Raw genomic sequence first — 7929 nt, 5'->3', positions numbered from 1 at the left:
ATATGTTTCAGACATTGCATGCCCTGCTATACTCCTTTTGTGGTTACAGACTAGGAAGAAGTCCCACTAACCTCTAAGCTCTGAATTATTTTGTCCCTTTCAAAATGTCTCTGTCTACCATGGGAGTCCAGAGTAGATTTCTTCACTTTATTTTTTCAATAAAATCATAATTTGACTGTGTCTATTTCCAGTGGTCCCTCAATTACTACATAGGCACAGACGTATTTGGTAACTGACCTGCTACTCTTCACTTTCTCTCTCCTTTTGTCCTGTTGTGAACAACTTTCTCCTGCTGATTTTCGGCCCTTGTGCAGATGACTTGTTTTACCCTTCTTGTGTTCTTTTGTTGCTGTCCTCCATCGATCAGGTTTCAAGCTGTCCTCAACAGATTATGAAGCTAGTGTACAAAAATACTTTTCCTCTTTTATGAGGTGCCAGGAACTCAAGATTTATTTTACAGTTGAAAAGGCCCATTCCTCTTCCCAAGCATGTGTTTTTTTCCAGGGTGCATCTGCCACTACCTAAATCTTGACCATGAACTGGGAAAACTAGTGAGAGTTTTACTCAAATCCCTGATCATTTCTCTGGCTGGATAATTTCTTTATTCATGCATGTTTAAACATGACCTAGATTGTCTTTTGCCTATCTACTTCCTCCTACAGCCCTCCCAACTGCTTCCTGAGTAATTCTAGTGATCAGTGGACCTCTAAATTCCAACTTAATTTCAAATAAGAATTAAACAATTCAAGATGAAGGAAAAAGGGGAAAAGTTATTTTCTTGCTAAAGCATTTATTTTTGCTGGTTTGTCTGCTGTCACTCTTTATTTTTACTGTGGTTACACAACAAAAATACAAAAGATCAAGTTAGAAATGCCATATTTTGATTTGAAGATGTTTTTCAGTTTTTCAGACATTGCTAGCTTTTGTTTTTGTTTTGCTTGGTAAGTAGATATGACTCCTGCAAAGTGTTCTGATTTCAGTAGAAGAATTTTGTGGTAGCTAACATTCTGACAAAGTTTTTCTGACTACATCTTGATACTACACATATTCCTCCTACACCTGTTGCTGAAATAAAATAGCAGCTCTGGGGAGTATTGCTTAATTGTATTTCTGTTATTTTCTTGTTCTCACTTCTTTTTCTGATTCCAAATCATAGTCTCACACTAATCTGAATGTTCTTGAAAAGAGCTTGAAAATGAAAAATACATAATTATTCTATCAATTAATTTTCTTTTCTCCACTTAGGTAATTGTATAGCCTCCAGAATGATGATATGACAGGATCTTTCTAGTTCTACACAGCCATTAGAAAGGGAGTTTAACCATAATCTCCGTCAACTTCAGTCCACCACTAAATAGAAATGTGGTCTTGTGTAAAACATGCCTTGGAACAAATTGGATGTGACAAGCAGGGAGGATCAGTAGATTACAGTTTTGAAATTGAAAGAAGAATGGTTATACTATAACCCACGCTCGTTACAGACTTTGCCAGGACAATAGATGAGTCAAGTGTCATTTCCTGTTCTCTTCACTGTCTTTGTCTAGTAGAAGAAGCATTAAAAATGTAATTTCTAACAATATCATGTCAAGCAAAACAGAATGTAATAATAGGAAACTACCTTGGCCTTTTCACTTCTCTGCAGTTTGACTGGCTGGTCATTATACTCCTGCCTAATATTTCAGTGAAGCTGTAAACAGGTAAAGAACTACAGTGCCAGCTAACCACGTTATTGAACAGGTCAATGAATCATGACACACTTACATCCTAATAATCTGTTTTTCTCTTGCAGTATAAATTCTGGAACAGTAACTGTGAGAGAGAGATATTTTCCCCTTTTGCCCTTAATTGGATCATAGGGAAAATTGTGGTTTAACTTTCCTTCAGGTTCAGAACAGTTGATCTATGATTTCTTTTCACCAAGGAAATTGAACCAGTACAGCAAAACTAGGCATTACTTTTATTGCCCTCTGTGATTAGAAAATAAACACGCTAGGTGTAGTTAATATTTTTATCTTCATATAGTACATATAAATTTTACGTATAAACAAGAAAGCATTATATATAGCACAATCTTTCCTATGCTCCCCCAAGCCAGAGGATTCTTCTTTAATCCATGCTACATTATACAGTGATTTAAGATATTTTTATTAACTAATCTAATTTTCCACTACTTTATTACTCCCAAAGGTCTGGTATGGACTCTCCAAAAGACAAAGAAAACAAATAGTCTCTTAATCTCTGAACTTCCATCATTTTAAGCGTGCACATAACTTCAATCATATGGCTAATGATTATTGTTGCCAAGGAATGTTAAAGGCAGGCTTACGGATGGTATTTCATATGTAACAGAAAATAAGGAACAACGAAAATATACAACATGCCATTTTCAGAGATATAGGGCTGTGATTCTCCAGTCATTAATGTAGATTTGTATACACGTCATTGCTTGGAAGTACGAATCTTACGCGGGTGGGATGACAGCACATGATGAGCTTTTTTCCCAAAATTAGCCAGGCCGCACAACTGAATATTTGTGTTTCATTTATGTCAGAGAAGAACAAACAATACTTGATCCCAGATAAAGTCTTCTGGGACAAAGTTACCACTTAAAACATTTTTTTAATAAATTTGAGTCAGGAGAGTCAATTTGTATTGCTTCAATGCTCTGTGTCATGTGAAAACAATGGGCTTTTCTCCCTACTAGTTATAGATTCCAAAATTCATGAGACAAGCACAGAAATCTCTTCCAGGTGCTAGACTATGAATGTTCCCCAAATTTAGTCAAATCAAATTTCAAACAAATCTTTTCAAGGTTGAGAGAACATTAATTTTTCTTATTCCCTAGTACTTAATAGTATATGTTATTCTTAAAACATTCATACCTGGCTAAGAATGCCTAAATAACCACACATTTCAGAAAAGACAGGGTCTTGCTCCTTCTCTGTTCAAAATAATTGCAAAATGCTTGTTGACTGAAACAGAAACAGGAACAAGTAGAGCTACAGCTGGTTGGAAAGTAGTAGTCACTTTCCATTGAGAATTTAGTGTACTGTCTTGTGATATTCTAGGTCTAGTGGGTTAGTAAGCTAAGCTTCCTGCATGAATTGATGCAGACTGACATGTTTCCACAAAAAAACACACTAAAGTAGCCAATGACATTGCTACGAGTTTAGTTTAAAATATTGCTCCCAGGCATAGTGCCAGGTTTGAAGCTGGAGCAATATTTTACCTTCTGTTAAATTATAACATCTTAAGTGTACACAACCTTGATCAAAACAGGCTGAAATGCATGGCTCTAACACAGCTGTGCAAAGGTTTCCATTAGCATAAATGTCTTCTGCAACACAAGCAAAACAAAACTCTCCATTCACTGAACACAGCACAGTTTTTTGTGTTTTTATCATCTGTGATTTATGAAAAAATGGATCACATAAAAAACTTTCCAAAAGAAAGCAAGGGTTTCCACAAATGACTTTTAAAAATTGAAACCTTGACTCAAGCTGGCCGACCCTGGTCACGATTTCTTCTAGTCAGGGACTTAAAAGCGGATCTAACAAGTTTCCCATGATTGGCTATAAAACACCAGCTTTCTTACTATTCTCTGGATCTTATTCCTTGTGAATGAGTGAAGAAACTTTGTTCAGTTAAGTATACTTAGCAGAGATCAAGATACAGAGTAGTATCACAAACTTAAACTAACTGAGACTTCAGGTATCATAACTGTAGCATGAGGGAAGCAAAATAAATGCTAAGCAGAGGAGGTACAAAGGCATACCAATAGCAAAGGTTACTACCACAACCTATGCTAAGCCCCTTTTCCCAGAGTCCAATTTTGAGAGGTAGTAGGAAGCAGCAAGTCTAGGAGTCCCTGAACCACTGCCGTTACCTGGGGTCCTGGAAGTTTATTTTTTCCAGGTAGGTTCATTCATTGCTTCTCCAGTCACATCCGATTCTACCAGCCTGCACCTCACCTGGGAAGCCTGAGCACAGGCAGGCTGTGAACCTGTTGATGGTCTCACAGGGCCCTGAAAGATGCCTTTGCACTTTGGCAGCTTCATTCTAGCCCCGTGTTTCTTTCCTGTGAAGCAACCTCGTTCCTGGCCTCCATCCCTGGCTCTAAGCAGAGTGACCAGGATCTTTTGGCCAGAAACACAACTTGAGCAATATATACCAACCACATTCCCTCTTCAAGGCATTTCTGCCCATAATCCTGAGCTTCCAAGAGTTCCCCTTCTCCCCCACTCTTTCTCCTTCTTCTTTCTTTCTTTCAAAGAGGAGGAAAATTCACGCTGCTTGTCTTGTGCCTTGAACCCAGGTATGCCACTGTGTGCACAACGTCTATTAAACTGATGGACAGTAACACCGCTGTTGTAATGTAGCTGCTGTTGCTACTACCACTATTAATTAAAATATAGAAAAACAAATGGATAAAAAAGTACCACATAAGGCAGGTAGAGAAAATGAAGTCATTATTTGTAATTTTTTTTCTCTTCAACTGGAGAATATTTGTCTGCCAAAGTGATTTTACTGATCCACTTAAAACCACGTTTCAAAGTTCCTGATCTGTCTTTTTGCTGTGATACGAAAGTTCCAGTGGCACTCCCAGAGTTTTAAGGAAAAGCTGTATACTCCAAACTGGATTAAAAAATATTTGTCTTAGAATGGCATAAAAAATATTCAAAATTATTTTATGTGATATACTTTAATTAGTTGGCTGTTTCTGCAAAAAACAGTGTCTGCAATTTCTGCATGTGTTTCAATTCAATTTAATATGCTGCAAAATTGTAGCCTTCCTATATAAAAATGAACCATGTGATATATCCAGCATCTTAGGTAACATGAAGGACAAAACCAGCCAACGTCAAACATTTATAATTGTACATTTTTTGGCATTGATTGCAGAAGGAACTACCTCAAGGCAGAAAATTATTACTAGTTTAGAGAGGCTTGACAGTTATTTTAAGCTTTGACCTTCAAGAAGGCACATGGATGAAAGCTGGCATTGTTCTAGGATATGATAACAATAGCTTTTAATAGAAATTAAGGGATTGGAGTTGAAAGTAACTGTTCAAGCAACATGGTTAAGTTCACTCATTTTTTAAAAAATATTTTTAATGGGGAAAACATATGCTATCGGTTTGACGTTTCATTTATCTGATTTTTGGAGTCGTGTCTCTCCAATCTTCCAGCAATGGTCTATGTTTTCAGCTAGCAGTACAGCAAAACAAGAAGGGTGTCCTGGCCTCTAAAAGCAGCAAGCGAGAAACAAAGTTTGGAGAAAGTAGTGGATAAATCCATTATTACAATCTGGAAGAAAGACTAGCCCAGTCTTCATAATAAAATTCTATTCTTAGTTGTTTATAACAATCTGTCCTTGTCAAATTGAAATTATTTGAGATGAAAATTTGAGTAGCAGCTCACTTTTTATCTTTTTTCTAGACAACTTCAGCAAAAAAATTTCATTTTATTTCTGTAAATAAGTACTATATTTTACTCATGTTAAAGATCATGGTGGCTCTTTTCTCAATCACTCTAGTACTTTGGAGGATGGATGTGGAACTTGGCAGCGTGTTGGCCTTAGTGGAAGGAATTATGCTTTTAGTCATCTTTGGGAAAAGGAACCCATGTTTAGGCAAGTGGATAAGTTACTTAAAAACAGCTATTCACAGCTTTTCAACATATTCTGTAGCTAAATTCTTCAATTTCACTCTGACTAACTGTGCTTCCTTTTGCTTTCTTATAACCACTAAGATCCTGTTCACAACAGAACTGGACAACTGAATGTTCTCTAATGCAAATCCAAAAGAGACTTCCTTCTTACGACCTTTTCACAAAACCCAGTTTAACTGGCCTTCAGGACTACACATAGGAGCTCCCCTTTCCTTTGCTAACACAGAATAGTTGATTTTGGAAAGGCATCTGGCAAAGCTGAAACAGAGAGGTTGACCAATTGTGACGATTAGCTGGATGACAGCACAAAGAGCAGAAGACTGGGAGTGGAGCCGGTGGTCCCAAACAAAGCTGGTCCAACGTGGAACTGGAGGGAAGGGACAAGGTAAGGGAGGAAAGGCTTGTGGCTACAGGAGTGTTTGAGCTTCCAAAACTGGGATCTCTGAGGACAAAAAGCTGAAACTATTTTCAGAGGGAAGAGGTTGGACTGGACACACAAAAGTGGTGGTTGCCGAGAGGCTTGGTTGAGACTAAGCATCTAGCACTTGTTAGACAAGGAGGTTGCCGAGACTGGGTCTGGTTAGGCAAATAGGTTGGAACAATGTTAGGTGGATAGAGACTAAAAAGATTCTGACAGGGAGAATTTCAAGTCTCCATTGGAAATTAAAGAAAGATAGAATAAAAGGCCAGCAGTAAGAAGTTTGTTTGGATGAACAAGCAGATAAGGAAAAAGAGCAGGTATAGATGAGGGGAACTGTGTTGGCTTAACAAGGATACAGGAATGAAAATGGGAAGAAAAAGAACCTATAGAGTAAGAGAAGACTGGGTCTTTTACAGCAGGTAAGATGGGTATGGCTGCAGTGAAGATTTAGCCTGAAGAACAGAAACTGGAAGAGAGAAGATAAAGGCAGCAGGACTGGTAGAAAGAAATTGGGTTGGGAAGGAAAACGATTGGAACAGGGGAAGGCAAAAGAACAGAAGTGTGTGTTTACGATAGCACATTATGTCAGATACAGGAACATTTTTTAATTTCATTACGATTCTATCATCAGCAAATATAGAAAACACATTGGCAGACTGACAGCTGGCTGCTGTCATCAACTGCTCTATCAGCTCCAAAGCTATACTCCAGTGTGATAGGTCCAGTGACACTGATAACCAATGCAGGTGATCATATATTAAAAAATGTATGCACATTACCACAACATGGCTGACCTTACATTTAATGCTGTTTGCCTACTATAGTAATGAGCATGAAAAGAAAGACCCCACAGAAATTAAAATTTTTAATAAGATGCAGTAAATAGGGTAAACATTGATGAAGAGACATAATGAATAACTCTTCATTACAGGAACATTCTGTGCACTTACTAGGCAGAGGCTCCAATGGAAAAAATAGGAGGAAATGAAATACTGTGTGATAACATACATGTTGTAGAGTTAGATTAAGCTTCTTAAAACTACCTTTAATTCTGGCACTTGCTAAGTTTTAATAGTTTTCTACCTTAATGAAGTCATTTTAATGTAGCTCTCTAAGCAAAATATTTTTAAAACCGCCTTTTCTGCATGTTCTTGATTCTTCAGTTCCCCATCTCCAGCTGTTACTAAGAAGCATCAGTAAGACAGTCATATTTTTCAGAGGCTCAGAGCACTCTCAACTCCAAGCAAAGTCAATGGGAGATGCAGTTGCTTTGGTCTCCTGGTAACGTATGCTATTAGTGCCTGAGTTCTAGTAGTGCTTTATCCTGTACAAAATGCTAAAAACCCTCAACCCCTGCTGAGGTTAGTGGGAGTTATGAGCACTCAGCATCTGCTGGCTGCAAGAAGGCTCTGATTAGAGCAGGCCAAAAAAGAAAATGTTGAATGTGACAAATTTTGACTGACAACAGTTTTCCTGAGAGGAAAAAAAATCCTTCTTTTTTGTGATTTATGAGAGCTTTTAAATAAGCATGTTATATACCAGCTCTGTTTCTGACATACAGAAGTGTCTGGAAGAAACCGGAAGAATCGGATAGTCCAGGCAGTTCTCAGCTTGTTGATACCAAACAGCTGTAACCTGTTGGCAGATCCAGTTGTGGCGATGTGCTCCACCCCCCGCCCTGCATAAGCCATAACCACCAGTGGGGGTCATGATGGCTGCATCCAGCTTATGCTGGACTTTAGAGACGGATGGCAACACAGCAGCCAAGGGCTGTCTGGCGTAGCAACCCAGATGTCTTGCTGGTATGCAAATATGACTATAAGTCAATCATCTTACTC

This window comes from Pygoscelis adeliae, unplaced genomic scaffold (assembly GCF_000699105.1).
Source record: "Pygoscelis adeliae isolate BGI_AS28 unplaced genomic scaffold, ASM69910v1 Scaffold45, whole genome shotgun sequence".
Classification (NCBI taxonomy): Eukaryota; Metazoa; Chordata; class Aves; order Sphenisciformes; family Spheniscidae; genus Pygoscelis; species Pygoscelis adeliae.
This window is presented reverse-complemented; position numbering follows the sequence as displayed.